Consider the following 16,529-nt stretch of genomic DNA (forward strand, 5'->3'; position numbering starts at 1 on the left):
TTCCCCTCTTTCAGCGCCCTGGGACCCCCGGCTTATACAGGTTTGCATTTTCAACTTTTCCACCTAAAACCTCCCTACGCTTTTGTGGCCCTCTGGGGGCCAGGACCCCAGTCCCCCTGTTTCCCTCCAGCGCAGTCTCTGGCGCGCCGGGACCTCAGCAGGCCAACAGGCCAGGCGCGCACCGGCAGCGGGTGGTTCTGGCGCGGCTGCACAACCCGCTCCCTGCGAAACGGCCGCGCCCGCCCCTCCCCCGACCGACAGGAGCGCGAGCCGGCGTCCGGGAGCCTGGGGACGCACCGCCCGCGGACCTCGCCACGCTAGCTGCCCGGAACACGCGCGGTGAAGACGCCCTGCGCCTTTGGCCCTATTCCTCCACCCCTACTGTTCCAGAAAAGAATATTCTCTGAAAGATTCAGAATTGAACAAAGTGCTGGGAAGGGGAATCCAAAATCCTTGCCCCTTCCTCCCCTCTTCGGCCCCTCGCCGTGACCAGGAAAGTCCCTTTGGGCAGCAGCCGTGGCCGCCCAGAGCCGGCCGGTTTTCTGTGCGGCGGAACAACCGGGCGGTGCCCATTCAGGTCTGCTCGGGGGAGGGGACCGGGATGGGGGGAGCAAGTAATCGGGATTCGCTCGTGGTTACTCTAGAGCTGGGCGCTCGCTGACTGTCCACCAGAGCCACGCGCGGAGCTCCCGCTGGACGCTGTCCGGCAGCCCCCGTCCTGTCTCGATTATTTATTTTTAATGCTGGGTGTCGATCGAGACAACAAGCGCTCAGAGCAAAGCAAGGACGCATTACGGGGGGAATTTTAAACCGATCGATAGGATTCTTTCAGAGAAAAAAAAAATCACACTCATATATTCCATCTTTTTTTTTTTTTTCAAAAAAGCCTTCTCGACATTATAACGGATTTTCAAAAGGGAAGATACATTATTTCTTAACACCACAATCCTGAATTTCTTGCTAAAAAATGTAAATCCCCAAAGCCAAAATAAATAAAATAATAAAAATACAAAAAATGAAAGCAATTTCAGTTACTTACTGGAGGCTGTTTCCTGGATACAATTGAATGCAATACAATTAAATCAGTAAATGTGACTTTGTTTTGTATTCCTATTGGTATTTTCAATGTGCTGACTGTTGCACTGTAAATGCACCGCTTCCACAACAACGACTCTAGCGAGCCCATCCAGAGCGGCTCTCAAGCCTGCAGCCCGGCGCGGCGAGCCACAGGCCCTGCATACTAATAAGCTCGTGCCACTCACCCCCGAGCAGCCCTCGCGCTGATTGGCCGCGCGTCCCTCCACGGACGGGAGCTCGTGCCACTCATTTGGCGTAAACAGGCCTCCCAATAGGCTGGCGCCGGGCCAGGGACCTGCCAATCAGGGAGCAGCAGGGCTACTACCGAGCCGGATGGCGCCTAATTCAAGCCCCGCGACTGCGCAGCTCCTCTGCGCAGATCATTGCTGCTGAATGGGAATCTGTTGGCGCTGGGCGGGAGAGGAAGCTGGGGCGAGTGAGAACGCGTGTCCAAGCTCAGGGAAAGATCTTTCTTTCTCTTTCTTCTTTCCTTTCTTTTTTTTTCTAGCTCCTAAAAGTCTAGCGTTTGCCTTCTGGTGCTCAGAATGCCCGGAGAAGAAACAGCAACACCCCTAAGAGCAGAGGCCTTTTGGGATACCTGGCATCTGCCTGGCAGGTGGCAGAACATGGGCTACGATAAGCTCGACCTCTAAACCCAGAGACCTCCTTGGGTACTCCGCTCGCTCGGGCCGGAACCCAGGAATGTGTGTCCTCTCATGTGTTGGATGCACTGACGTACGAGCTTCAGAACGGCGAATCCGGCCCTATCCTCCTGTCTCAAGACTCATGAGATGAGTCTTTTTTCCTCGCTTCTAGCTACAGGCCCTCAATTTTATCTCCTTCTGAGGGGCTTTGCAACAGAGCCACAATCGAAAAGAAAATCGAGGGTTTGTTGATAAGACAAGGATGATGTTTCTATCCGTTCTAGGTTTCAAAAATACTTTTTCACTTGATAATTTTGGGGCAGGCTGACCTGATTTAAGAATAGGGCACAACTTTTCTCAGAGCCACTCTCCTGCATAACCACTACGTTCTTACTACATTTGGAATCAGTCGGAGAACAATTTTCTTCACCGTAACCAGAATCAAAGCACTTAAAAAATGTTCTGCAAGCAAATATCTTGGTTAGAATTTGATTTCCTATCCAAATGGTATTTATTCTCGGGGAGCCGAGGTGATGTCTTAGCGACATCATTTTTTACTCCTTTCTCCGCGTGAAAAAAAAAAAAAAAAAAAAGGATGTTTAAAGTACGTGCCAACCAACGCTTTCACACACATTAGATTTTCTTTTCGCCTGCTTCCGGCGAGGATCCGAAGGGGTTAACTCTAAGCCTGTTGTTTCCTTTCAGTCTCCGCCTCCCCTCCCCCGCCCGCTTTTGCGGGACCGCTGCAATTGGTTGGCACTCTGCCAGCAGGCTGTCAATCACTGAGTGTAAACAAGGCGCTGATTGGCTGTTGTCCAGTCCGCACTGGGCCCCCTGAAAAAAGCAATTACTGCCTCCGCGGTTTCAAGGCGGCCCAAGGCCGCTTGATGAAAGGAGATAAGCTGGGGACCGTTTCCAGGATCCCCGCGGGCCGACCCGGGCTGCCCGGGAGCCGAGGTACCGAGGAGAGCCGGAAGATCAAAGGAATCCACTGAGGGAAGGGAAGCAGGCAGACATTCTGACCGGCCTCGCCCCCCGCGGGCTGCGGTGACCTGGGATGGGGGCAGAGGGCCGGGACTCCGGGATTTCCCACCCGCGGGGGACCAGGCCTAGTTCCGCGCTCGCTTTGGGCGGCGCGGCCGGGAAGAGCTCCAGGTAAGTCGGGCTTCGCGGGCGGGCCGGGCCGGGGGCGCAGGACTAGGCGCGGAGTGCGGCTCGGCGGTCTTGGGATTTGGCTCAGCGATGCTGGTACTCAGGACCCCAGCGGCCCAGGCTCGTGGCCGTTCCCCGCCGCCGCCCTAAGCAGCACTGCGCTGTAGCCGCTTGGCCCCGGGCACGATGCGTAAATCCCAGAGAGTCTCCCGGAGATCCGATTAGCGTGCGGCTATTCATTAGGCCGGGGCAATTGAGTTAGGTCCTTGGGTGCGGGCCCAGAGGGCGGCGCAGGCGCGGGGTAAGGGGCGCGGACCACCAGGCTCGTGGTGGCCTTGGGAGTATGAACCCGGAGCCGTGGTCCCAGCGAGTGTCGGAGGAGCCGGATCGATTGAGCTCTAGCCCGGCGGGCTCACTCGGAGGCCTCCCGCTTCCCACGCACATCAAGGAGACCACCCCGGCTGGAGAGAAACTGCTCCTCGGGCGGGGATTTGTGGTCCAAGCAGGCCGGAGGGTCAGGTGCGGGTTGGAAGCTCCCACCCAATCAGTATCTTGGCGTGCCCTGGGCGCCCCTTGCAGAGAGTGCATTTCCTTTGCTTGTTTCAAAGCTGAGTGCCCCGTAGCTCTCTCCATTGAGCTTGTTTTCGGCTCCAGAAATCTTTTTCCCTCCATTAATTTGTAGACCCCCCACTATAAGTAAAAAAGCATATATATATGTCCTATATATATAAATGAGAAAAATATATATAAAGAAAGTTATAGATCTAACAGAGCCCCTTGCTCCCCCAGAAGGTCCAGCAGTAAAGACCTAGGTCTCCAAAAGCAAGCTGACCCCCAAGCATAGTAGATGATCCAGGAATCCGGCTGAGGGACACAACCATGCGTTCCAGGCCCAGTTGGACAAATGCAGGATTCCCCCCCCCCCTTCACTCTAAACTGGCTTTGGATCCTTTTGACGGCTTGGATTCCTACTTTAGGGGATGAGAGCTGGTTTCAGAACCCACAAGTGCTGTCCCTTGTCTCTGGGAGAGGCCCCAGACACCTCTCAGTGCCTTGGCCACACACAACCGCTCAACCGCTCCCCGCCCCCATCTCTCAGCGGCTGCTCTTCTGTTCCTTCACTTAGAACAAGTCTAGTGGGTTCCCCCCACCTCTTTCTCAGTACTGTTTCAGAACAGTTGTTACAGCAAATAACTGCCATGGGGGCCTGCTGGATGCGGTGAGGGACTGGCAGCCACCCAGTGCCTGTGCTGGCCCTCCCCAGGACCTAAATAAGCTACCGTGTTCCCCTCACAAGACTGCCTCCCAGCCTGGAAGGCCCAAGTGTGTTGGTTGGGTTACTTAGCATCCACAAGGAGGAAACCTCCCTACTTTCTTTCTTGATCTTTCTTTCTGTCCTGAACTAACAAATGTTTTTAATTTAGAGGGGCATGGTGTGGGGCTCTGCAGATTCAAGCATAGAAAGAAGAGAAAGTATAATGAATTCTATACTTGATCCTGTAATATTCAGTTATTTGCAGTCAGCTGAAGTTTTACAAAGGATGGGTTCTCAGTGGGATAAGCCTCAGATGCCCACTCCCCAGCCCACACATTCAGCAGCCTGAACCCCTTGAAGGAGCGTCCTTGACCTCCAGCCCCATTTCTCTCCAGCAGAGGCTCTGGCAATTTCTACAGGCGTGGCAAGCACCATTCAGGGTTCCCGTCAGCCTGGGTGACGATAAGTGGCTGCCACCCATAGCTGTGCCCTGACACCTGGGCATGGCCACTCACACATGCTCTTCACGCAGTTGCGCATATGTGAACATTTGTGCACAGCTGTTTGTGCTCTGCTTACCTGTATGCATTTACATGTGCTTACCCATCAGCAATGTGTGTACACACGTAAATCCATAACATATACACGGGTGAATCTCACATGACACATCACTTGGCCACAAGCACATATGTGTAAGACACTTCTGAATCATATACTAACACAGGGGCCCTGTGCAGAAGCACTCCCTAAAAGTGCTCTCCTGGCCACAGTGGCCACTGTCACCCCAACAAACCCCAAGACCTGCCACCCTGGAAACCCTCCAGCTTTCTTCCACCCCTCCCCACTCCTTTAGACTGCCAGTAGATTAAATCTCCCAGCTCCCAAATGACTGTGGTCTCACCGGCCAAAATAATCATTTTTTAATATGGGGTGAGGGTGTTAGGCATGTTATATAAAATTTTGAATTAGTCCCTGCTCCAAATAAATGTCTGCTCGGGCCAGAGAGCAAGCGAGCAGCACTGCTGGGTAATTGTGTGTTGGGTGTCTCTCCATTGTTCCCTGGGCCATTAGTCAAAGGGCAAATTAGAAACAATTTCTTGATGACAAAAATTGACTCTTAATTCTTCCCAACAGAGACAGGTCCAGTGGCCAGGCCTGAAGCTTGCTCTGGAGGGGTGGGTGGGAATACTCTGGGGACCCCAGACCCTGATTTGTGCTTGGTCAGCATGGAAACAAGACAAGATAACTGACCGGACCAAGGCTTAGGTGGGACAGGACTGAAGGAGTGGGCTAGGGTAGGAGGAGGGTTTAAGAAGCTCCATAGTACCCTGAACCCACCCTCAATGGTAGGACAACCCTTCCCCACCCCAAATCAGGACAGCTCAGGCAATTAAGGAATTGTCACTTCTCTCAAACAAGGGGTTGGGTAGGGATAAACCATGCTGTTTCCAAGAAACTCCCTGATTAGAGAAGTAGAGTCCTGAGTACTCCCACCCCATCACCTGAAGGAGGTTCTGGACTACCACTGGCAGGTTCTTTCAGTCAGAGCCTTTGGCTGTACCTCATAGTGACAGTGCTAGCATGAATGCCATCGCCAGCTGTTACTGAAAACTCTGAAAGGTCTGTCATCAGTGGGTAGGGGGAAGGTCAGAGTTTTGAAGCAAAGCCCAACTCTCCTTTCTTGCACTTAACTCCTGGGAGCCCTTCTGGGGAAGACTGGGAAGCTCTTAAGACATGCAAAGCTCCCCCATGGAGTATGGGGCACTAGGAGGACTTTTTGCCAGTTTCCTGTCATTGGGCCTTATGCTATTTTCAGCCAGGCCTCTTTGGGTGAGGAGAGTGTGTGTCCCAGTCCCAAAGAGAAGCCTGTAGGGATAGCCCCTTTTATTACTTGATCTGAGTCCAGAGGTAAGGTGACAGGAAAAAGGGCTACTGTATGGAAGTGTGTGTCTCAGCTCCCACCTTCAGTGCCTGCTCCCTCCCAGCTGAGACCCAAGGTAAGGGGCAGAAAGCAGGAGTGGAGGGAGGATTGACTGAGAAGGAAGGGTTGCCTGGAGCTCGGCCTTGAAGAGATTCATTTGTAGGTCACATCCTGGAGGCTGCTCATTCCCAGGACAGGCCCACCTCTGAACATAAAACAGGAAGGTAGCTAGGCCGATCCCCCCTTGGAGCCCTAGGGTGAGGCCCAGGTTGTAACCACCAGTCAGAGATGGTCCCCAAAACAGACCACAGGACCTGGTTGAAAGTTTTAAAAAGCAAGTGGAGCAGCCCAGAGACTCTTAAAGTCAAATAAACAATTTTCCCAGCAAGGGGCCGGAGAGATGGCTTAGTAGGATAAGCGCTTGATTGGCAAACACAAGGATCTGAGTACAATCCCCCGTTCTGCCAAAAGAAAAAAGAAAAAAAAAAATTTTCCCAGCAGCCTCCTCAGAGGAAGGCTTAACTTCTCTTGTTTCTGATTTCGTCCAACCCGGTCAGGAAGCTGCCCATCCCCCCTCCCTGTGCAGGGAAGCTACTTGTTAAACACAGAGTTGTAATTTGTGGCTAAATATAACCCAGTGTGTTCACAGGGAAAGTATAATTTAGGGTGCTCGTTGTATGAGGTTATCAGTGTGGAGACCCATCTGGGTTAAATTAAAGTGATTTTCATAAAGGGCAGAAGCGTCCATGGCCTGGCTTCTCCCTGACTTTTTATTACTGACAATATGATTGTTACAAGTACTACAGGAATCTGGAAGATGGGAAGATGCAGGACCCCCAGGCTAAGGAGGACGGTCCCAGCCCTGCCCCCATCCTCCATCCCTGGAGGGCGGTCATGCTCCAGCCTCCTGGACACATCCACTTCCGCTTCCTCCGCGCTCCCTGGAAGTCTCAGAGGGTGGGAGTGCTAGTGACCTGCCTATTCAGGTGAGCTCCTTCCCCACACAGACACCGGCTCCTATTAGCTGAATGCAGAGGTGGCTTAGGGGCAGGAACAGGTTTTCTAGGTAGAGGGGAGATAGCTTGGGGATCTGACTGAATTAGGAGTGATCCATTTTCAAGACTGAAAGCTGGACCAAGCAATCATGGCCTGGAGGAAGGACCCAATGACTGGAGCCCAGGCATGGAAGGGAAGCAGATCCCCTGCTGGGGACAAATGCCTGGGCAGAGCCTGACCAGAGGCGGTTTATATAGTCCTTCCAGGCACATTATCCAAAGCAGAGTGAAGCTGTAAGGACGCCTGCCTCCACTGTCTGCTTTACCAGGCCTAGCTGCCGGAGAAGCGCTGAAGACACAATGGCTGCAGGGCTACCACGGCCCAGTTGTGCTATTCAGGGCCTTCACACCCAGACCTACCCATTCTGGTCTCACACCTGTGCGTGGGCTAGAGGAGGCCCCAGCCTCTTCCTGAGCCCTGAGAGTGGGAGGCAGACCAGGTTTCAGGGTCTTCTCGTATAAGGCCCGGATGAAGCCAGTCAGCAAGGCCCCAGTAGAATGTATAGGGTGAGGTAGCCCCACCCTACTTTCTCTCTGGTATTCTGATGTACCAGACAGCTAGCAGATATCTAGTCAAGCAGCACCCTGCCCCTCCTCACCATCACCCCAGATGGCTGGTCCCTGAAACCAGCTTATGCTTGGATTTCTTTGGGCCCCCAGGATTCCCCATTTTGAAAACCCCAGCCTGAGCCAGACAACAAGTACCTCTGTCCCAGCAGAGGGCCCCACTGTGTAGGATGCTGTTCATCCACCTGGACAGTTCCTCCTGCACAGACACAGGCTATGCCAAGGGACACTCCTGTCCTGTTTCCCGGGCTCCCCATAACATCTAGACCCAGGTCTCAGGTGGTGGGCCATGCCTTTGTCCTCTAGGACTTCTGTCCCCAGTGCCTGCTGGGCCTCCTCCCCCTTCTTTCTGTGGGAATTTGAGCGCTGGGCCTTTAACACACGTAGACCAGAAATACATTTTTCCCATCAAAGTTCTCACAGAGCACCCAGAATCTGTTGCAGAGTGCTATCTTCCCTACCCAAAGAACAGCATAAGTGGTCTGGCCACAGAACCACCTGACCCCTGGCTGCTGCCTGGCCTGTAGCACAACTACCACCTATTTTGTTAACAGGACAGTAGATCTATTAAATTAAAAATCATTCAATAGATCCATTTTTTTTTGACATGCACAAATACATATTCCACCCCAATTCATGATGCACCAGTAATCCCATAAATGACACTACCCAGAAGCTCTTTCAGCAGCCCAAGCTCTCAGAGCCTGACCTGACCAGGGCCTGCCACTTCTGCTGGCCCCTCCTCAGGGTGGGCAGAGGCTGCTCCTCTGGGTGGTGGAACCACACTTACAAATGGATGCTTTTCTTCCTACAGGAATTATTTGCTTGGCTTTTTTTTTTCTTTTTTTTTAATGGCAGAACTTTTCTAAACAAAAAGCCTCCTGAGACAGGTGGTAAGAAATCAAAGCCCCCACATTCAAGGCAGAAACAAAAGGGATTTGGGAACACTGCAGCGGGAGCGGGTTGAGTGTGGGACCCGCTTTGGGAGAAGCCCGGCTGCATGTCACAGCCTGGGCTCTGGTCCCCACCTGCTGGCCCAATCTGCCCAGGAGGCGGCCTGAGGCGCCATAATCGCAAATTTATGGCCTGGGTGACGTGCTTCCCTCTCCCACAATGGGGCCCAGTGACATTAAACAGAAAATTGATGAGAGGAGCAAAATCTAATCTCTTTCCCTGGCTCTCCGGCTCTTCTTTTCAGTTTCTGGGAGGGGGCTGGAGGCGCAAGGAAGAAAAGTGGTCGCTGCTGTCTGGAGCCCTGCCCCCCCCCAGTCCAGTGCCAGCGGCTTCTTTCTTTCTGACCCAGTTCTCGACTGGCAGGTGGGGTGAGGGGCACAACCCTCACCCACAGTTCCCCATGGCCCACCCTGCCGTAGCCGCTTTTCAAATGGAACCTCAGCAAAGATGCACCCACCAAGTCCACAGCCCAGGCCCAGAGGGGTGCTCCTGTGCTCCCAGCCTGCCTTGCACCCTGCCGCATGCTAGCCACCAGCCCGCTTAAGCCCAGTAGGGTGCAAGTAGAAAAAGAAAGCGACCAAGGTGTCCGTAAGCACCCTTGTTCCTTGGGCAGCTGGCAGCTCCCCAGGGTATGCCCAGCACCCCAGGTACCAAACCGCCGCACCACATCCTTAAAGGCGCTGTACTGCCTTTTTCCACAGTACTGGGAAGGTTGGGCCAGGAATGGGGAGCAGCAACACTGCCTTGCTCCCTCCCCTGCCCTACTTGGGCCATGTGGAGCACCTTAGCTCAGCAGCCTCCGGCCACAGGCTGCCTGGACTCTGCAGGGCTTGGGTCTTTGCCCTCAGTGTTGTACTGGGGTACACAGCTGTCCAGAGACTGGGATTTTGATAAGCGGGGTCCAGAGGTTGTGCTTCTCAGGGAGGGGTGGAGAAAGCCCCTAAGGACTACTAGGAGAAAAGAAGTGGCCATTCCTGAGCCTGCTGGCTCAAGAAGAGAAGCAGGGGACCAGCCTTGCCCTGTGTTCTGGCCTGAGGGGAACCATAGTGGACTCCACAAAGCTTTGATTATGCCTGAGACTCTCAAGAGGTGAGGTTTTGGCTAGCTCATTCCATTTCTTCAGCCTGACATGAGTGTCCGTACCAGACCCTGCCTTAGACATAGCCTCCAGGCAGCCTGGAATGCAGACCTGGTGATGATAGTGCCCACTTTACAGACAAGCAAACTGAGGCTGAAGGAATCTGTTGCCCTCCTCTCACCCAAGACCTCGGCGCTAGGCCTTGGGTTCTACAAAACTAAAGTAAGGATCAACTGGCCTTTGGGTCCTGACTGCCTGGGACTCAAGGATGTGGGAGATTTCCATCTGAAGACCAGAAGCATTTTATACCACAGCACTGACAAGGATGGGCCAGGGCCCTGTTTTCCTGGTGCCCCCAGCCCCCAACACAGAGGCCCTACCCATCCAGCCTACTTTTCAGTCCCTGGGCTGAAGCTGTGTGAGGCATGCCCCAGACTCTGACTCTGAGAGGAACTGCTAAGATATGGCAAGAATCTGGAAGCCAGATTCCAAAAGGTCAGGTTGGCCTGAAACCAACAAGATTACACTTAACAGGCTGGATGTGAACCTCTACTTTTAGTTTCAAAAATCAGTTGTAAAAATGCAGGCAGCTTCCCACTGGGGACAGGATGAGCCGGCAGCAGCTGCACTTACCATTCAAGCAGGAGCCTCCCCCACTGCAGCCCCCTTGTGAATTTCCCAGAGCCCTAGCAGCTGAGCCTGGTGTGGGGGGTGCTCCCAGGATGTCTGACCTAGAGCCTCTGATGTCAGGCCTGCTGGGGGAGGGGACACAGCTGGGGACAGCAGAGAAAGGGGTCCTTGTGCCGCTGTTATCAGGCCCTGAGCTTCCATGAACACGGCTTTGTCTGCACCCACACCCCGTGGTGACCACGGGACCAGGGGATCAGCGGGCTTCAGAACAAGAGCTGTGTGCTTTTTGGCTTTTGGGCCTCAGTTAACCCTTAAAAGGGAATGGGATACAGTCTCCCCAGCCTTGTGCCTGGCATCTGGGAAGCCAGAGGTGGGGACACTGGGTGGGTGGGTGGGTGGGTGGGTGGGGGCTCAGTAAAAATGAATTTTGAGTCCAAGGTTTAATACAACTTCATTAAACTCAACATTTTTTTCTATTAAATTGGCTGTGGCCACTGGAAGCAATGAGGTAGCCAGGTGAGGAGATCAAGGTAGTGGTGGTGCATCTGACCTCTCCGCTCCTCCCCCTACATTCCTGCCTCCACCCCAAGCCCAGCTGCAGTAGAAGCCAGGCAACAGTTTCCCAGTCAGGGTCGATATCCGGAGCAGACTGACCTTCCGGGGAGTTCGTGGTCATCCAGAAGAGGATGAGCCTACCTAGGCATCCGTCTACTAGCCCCACTAAGTCAACCCAAATGGGAGACAGAAGGGACTCTGGAAACCCTTGGCTGAGGAGAGCGTGAGGCTGGCAGCTGGAGGCCTTGCAGTGATTCCAGAGCAGGGTGTGCTGTGGGTTAATCATAGAAGGCTTCTTGGAGGCAGAAAGTAGCAGGGGCGGATGTCTGTAGTCCCCCTGATTGAAGGGCAGCAGTCAGTCCCTGCACTGTTAGAGATTTTGGGGGTCTCTAAGTGGGGAGGACTTGGGGAAGCCTAGAGAACTCCCCCAGAATTCAGTATTTAGTGCTGCCCACTACTCCTCCTAGCCCAGTATCCAGAGACTGAGGAAGTATACTTGAGGAATGGTATGATGGGTAGGCTTTATTGTCCTTATAATTTTATATTTCTCAAATTTCCCTTTTGAAATATATTCATTTGATAATATATTTAATATAAAAAGCTACCAATAAACACTACACCAAACAAGCCTGCAAGCCCAGAGGTCAGTAGCTTGCTTCAAGGTGGGTCCAGGGCCCCAGCCACATTGTTGTGGAACACTGGAGGCCCCTGCATCAAAGGCTTCTCTAGTGACCTTAGACATTGGGGCGCCTCACCTTGCCCTCCTCGTCCGGGCACCAGAGAAACCATGAACTGCATTTTAAGTGCATGCTATAGATTGGAACACAAGTCCTTCCTGCTCCCTAAAACAAGTACATCCAGTGACAAGGTGGTTGTTTCCTGATCACCACCAGGGAGGTGTCCCAGCCAGGTGGGGGTCCTGGCCCCCAAGAACAGCAGCTTAGTAACCACATGTGGCAAGGCAAAGGCATGGGGTGCCCAGCAAGGGCAAAGCGTGTGGAGCCTGGTCTCCCAGGCAAGGCTGGATTCTCCTGCAATCCCTGCACCCCACAGTTGTGCCATGATCCCACTGTGCTGGTTTTTCACAGGGCATCCCCTCTCCATGCCTGCCCTGGGTGGCTGGGGTTGGTGGCCACTCTGCGCTCCTTGCACCTCTGGAAGATGACCAGCCAGGAGGGATAGGGTCTTGGGAACTGTGGCTCAGCATCCACAGAGGCTGGGGTGGCCTGGAGCCCTGTGTGTGGATAGTGTAGATGTAGACCCCTCAGACTTCAAGGAGGGCAGGCAAGGTTCCACAAGACAGTCAAAGAGGGAGTCAGCAGGGGGAAGGGCAAGAGATTTGGGGGATAGGGCCCCTTGCCAATGCCAGGGTTCCTTTTTGCCCTCAGCTGGCCAAAGGGAAGTATTCAGCTAGGTATGGTCCTTGAGCAGCTGCCTCGGGACATGACCCAAGCCAGCAGGACTGGCTACCAGGTGGTCCCCTGTGTTGACAAGGTCTCAGGGCATGAAGCCAGGCGTCTAGCCTCAGCCTAAGATCTCTGCAGAATTGGGGACTTGGGCTGATAGCTGAGGCTCAGAGCCCTAGTGTTTGCTAGTTCAGGGTGGCTAGCACTGACCCAGATATAAATAGCCAGGAGAGGACTTTGGCCAATGTTGGGAACCAGTCCTGGGCTGAGCCCATGTGTCCCCCCATTTCATAAAGCAACCCCAAATGAACATGGGGCCCCAGGGGGCTCCTCTTCCCATCTGCCTGGGTTCTTGTCCTGCTTACCTTGTCTGACAGGAGGCTGAGATGGGGCCCCATGGGGAAGGGGCTGAGCTGGGGATGAAGGTGGCTGATGTGGGAAGAGGCCCACCCCACAGGTGAGGGGGAGGTGGGGCTGTCAGTTGACCCTCCTAGTGAGGCCTGCCCAGCGCCATTCCTATGTCTTCTTCTAGCTGAGTAATTTACATTATTAAGAGATCGAAGATCCTATGTTTGGCTGAAAATTCAGATGAAAAGATAAAACAGTTCCTTTCCATGCTGGGCCAGGGAGGCAGGCAAGTTAGGTCCCTACTAAACCTGACTGCAACCAGGTAGAGAAGAAGTCACCCCATAAACAGTTGCCCCAGACATGTGACCCTGTCCCTTAGCATGTACTATCCAAGGCCATACCCAGAGCCCTCACCAGCCTCCTGCCCCAGACCATGCGGCCTGCAGCCACTCCGGGGCCAATTGAGAGCAGCCCTACATTTCCAAGGGAGCACTCAGTCCCTGTGTAACCTGGCTGATACCCATTACTGTCTCCTGTCACTTTTGCATGTGGGCAGGAAAACTGCAGGTGGCCCAGCTTGTCACCTCTTCTCATTCATGTCTGAGAAATTACTGAGGTGATGGGGAAGTCCCAGGCAACATAGCGAAACTCAGAGCTTGGGGACAGGTTCACCCATGACATTCTCTTGTCTGGCAGTTCCTTTCTTGATAGGAACAACCATATTGTTTACCCAGTGCCCCAGCCAAATCCCCACCTTGTCATCTCTTCCCCAATTCCTTCCCAGGCCTGTTCTTCCCTGGAAGTCAGTACCATGCCCATGGCTTGAAGACCTCACACCCCAGTTGAACTCCACAGCTGCAAGCAGCACTTTCATTGATTCAGGGATCCTACCATAGAGCTATGGTAACCCTCCCCAAAGAGATCTTCACCTGGCCAAAGGTTCTCTGCAGATACATTGATGTAAGCAGGATTTAGGGTGGACCTGACATCTAATGACAGGTGTTTGTCTAAGAGAGAAATAGGGTGCTCATGCTGACCTCTTGGTTTGGGATTTTGCTGTCAAGAACTCTCAGAGAATAAACTTTATTGTTTTAAGCCTCCAGTTTGTGACTCTTTGTCTCAACAGCCTCAGGCCACCCTGGGTGCAAGGTGTGCTATGTATATGTCCTCAAAAAGATCCATAGGGACAACACAGGAGGCAGAGGGAACCCTCACTCTATAGGGGGCATGGCCACCAACTATCAGGGAAAGATGAGACTCCCAAGATCTGCTCAGGAAGGTGGGCAGAAAGGGTTTGAATCCTGGGAGAGTTAGGAGGTTGTCAGATTGGAACTGGAGGCAGTTCAGATGACTTGAGGCACAAATTTGTTTTCTCTCTGGAATGGACAAGAAGCTGGCCTGCTGGGGTCCTCCCTTCAGTACAGAGCGCCAGGTCTGTCTCTCTAGGCCACGCCTCTCTGGAGCCCACATGTGGCTTGTCCCTGGGCCGATGGCTGTGGAATGACTGGGGACTCTGCTTTGGGGGCTCTGCCAAACACCCTTTTCCCTCCTCCCAGGTTATAAAGAAGTGTTGAGGCTCAGAGAGGTGAGGAACTGCCCAGATTCACCTTGGCATGTCACCTGAGCCTTCCTTGCTCTTAAATCACCAACTTTCCCCCTTTTCCTGCCTGCCTTTGCAGCTGAACAGGGACGCTGCCACTGCATTTGTCCCTCCTTTCTGGAAAGGGCAAATACTGAGTTTGCTTTTAAAAGGGCAGAGGGCCGGGGAGATGGCTCAGTGGAATAAGCACTTCCCTGGCAAGCGCAAGGGCCTGAGTTCAATCCCTGGTTCCGCCAAAAAAAAAAGCAGAGATAAGAAAAACCACTTCTGGTTCCCCTCTGATTGGAGAACCTGGAGCCACCTCCTTCAACAGAGGAAAGGGACCCAGAGGTTCCTCTTGCACCCCAGCACATGATAGACTTTAGGACAGTGTCCCAGGCTCTTTGCCATACCCAAGGACAACACAGGCCTCTTCCCACCTGGCCATGCATGACCCAGGCCTCTCTTCTCAGCTGGCTCCTCTTTCCTATTCCTGGCTCCCATTCATCCATACCTGGGCAGCACCAATGCCTGCCTTAATGGACCCAGGAGAGGGAGGCATTACCCTGCTCCTTCTGGGACAGGTAGCTCATCTCTGGGTGCAGAAGGGACCCAGGATATCATGCCCTTGGGAGCTAGCCTCTCACACAGGCAGGTACCTATTGGGTGTGGATGGGGCTCTGTAAGCTCCTGTCCCCCCACTGAGAAGTCCTATGCTGGGCTGGGGATGTAGCTCAGCAGCATAAGTGCCTTCCTGGCAAATGCAAGGTCATGAGTTTGACCCTTAGTAACAACAACAACAACAAAAAGTCCTAGGCCAATGGGATATGAGGCCTGTCCCACCTGCACCAGGACCCCACTCTGACCCCTTATTCCCCCATATCCTTCCAGCCCCCTAATTCTTCCTGAAGATCCCCCCAAGTCTCTTAATTTGTGGCCCAGCCTAACTAAGGACTCCATCCCCACCCTCCTCTCCTAGAAATCCTCTCTATCTCTCCCCTTTGCTCCATCCCTAGCCTCAGCCTTGGAAGCCCAGAGGACCCCCAGGTAAGACCAGGCCCCATGCAACAGTGGCTGAACTGGCCCCTGTTGGGGACCTTTCTCCATGTGCTAATACTTGGTGGTCCTCCTCATACCCTCTCATCCTGTAACTAGTACCACAGTCTTCACAGCCAGGGTCTGGAAAGAGGCGCAGTTGTTCTCCATAGCTCATGAGAAATAAGGAAGACAGAGATGCCCAGTAGACAGGCATGCTGGAGCAGAGAGGCAGGCCTACTGGGGAGATTTGGAGAGAGGAGGTTGTGGAGATGGAGGCAGGGCTCAGATTCATGGAGCCACAGGCCAAAGGACAGCAAGGATTGCCATGGCCACCAGAAGCAAAAGGAGAGGCATAGAAAGTGTTTCTTAGAGGCTCCACAAGAAACGAGCCCTGGGGCCAGGGAGATGGCTCAGTAAAGTAAGTGCTTGCATGGCAAGTGCAAGGGCCAGAGTTCAATCCCTGGTTCCGGAAAAAAAAAAGGAAAAAAAGAAAGCAGCCCTGCCAACACCTAGATTTCAGAACTAGAAGAGACTAGGGGCCGGGGAGATGGCTCAGTGGAATAAACGCTTCCCTGGCAAGCACAAAGGCCTGAGTTCAATCCCCGGTTCCACAAAAAAAAAAAAAAAAAAAAAAAAGAACTAGAAGAGACTAAATCTGTATTGTTGTGAAGCACCTACTTTGTGGATGTCTGTCATACAAGTCTCAGTTGTCGGCCCTCCTAGTGGAAATGAGGCAGCACTGCTGGAGGTTCACATGTTCATCTCCCTGATGGTTAATGGTCAGGCTTCATCACATGTAGGCCATTTCAGTACCTTTGGAACCATGAGATGCATGTGCCACTGTGTTCAAACAGAAACTCAGTTGAGGACTGGGGAAATAGCTTGGCAGGATAAGCACCTGCCTGGCAAGCGCAGGGTCCAGAGTTCAATCCCTGGTATTGCCCGCCATGCAGACCACAGACCAGGTATGGTGGTGCACTCCTGTAATCCGAGCACTAGGGAGGCTGAGACAGGAAGATCACTGAGTCTGAACTGCATAGCGAGACCTTGTATTAAAAACCAAACAAACAAACAAAAAAACCCTCCGTTGAGTTGTCTTCTTGATCTGTAGGTGCTCTCAATACTGGACATGAGAGTTTGGCTGAACATCTTTTTATCCACCTATCAAGATACACAGAGGTAGAGCATGGATACCACTGAGCTATATACCTAGTCTTTTTTTATTTTTTATTTTTTTTAATTATTTTTTTTTAATTTTTATTTGTGTGTG

At 53.0% G+C, this 16,529-nt stretch overlaps 1 protein-coding gene across 4 annotated transcripts in view; it reads right to left on the minus strand.

The window, feature by feature from the left end:
• Bahcc1 (BAH domain and coiled-coil containing 1) overlaps window positions 1-1,204 on the minus strand; it is a 60,718-nt gene extending 59,514 nt beyond the window's left edge. For all 4 annotated transcript variants that reach the window (XM_023699252.1, XM_023699251.1, XM_023699250.1 and 1 more), the window contains exon 1: window positions 1,040-1,204. The gene's annotated coding sequence lies outside the window, so the exon portion shown is untranslated. The remainder of the gene's footprint in view (window positions 1-1,039) is intronic.
• Between the last annotated feature and the right edge of the window lie 15,325 nt (window positions 1,205-16,529).

Source organism: Octodon degus, unplaced genomic scaffold (genome assembly GCF_000260255.1).
Source record: "Octodon degus isolate 3935 unplaced genomic scaffold, OctDeg1.0 scaffold00112, whole genome shotgun sequence".
Taxonomy (NCBI): Eukaryota; Metazoa; Chordata; class Mammalia; order Rodentia; family Octodontidae; genus Octodon; species Octodon degus.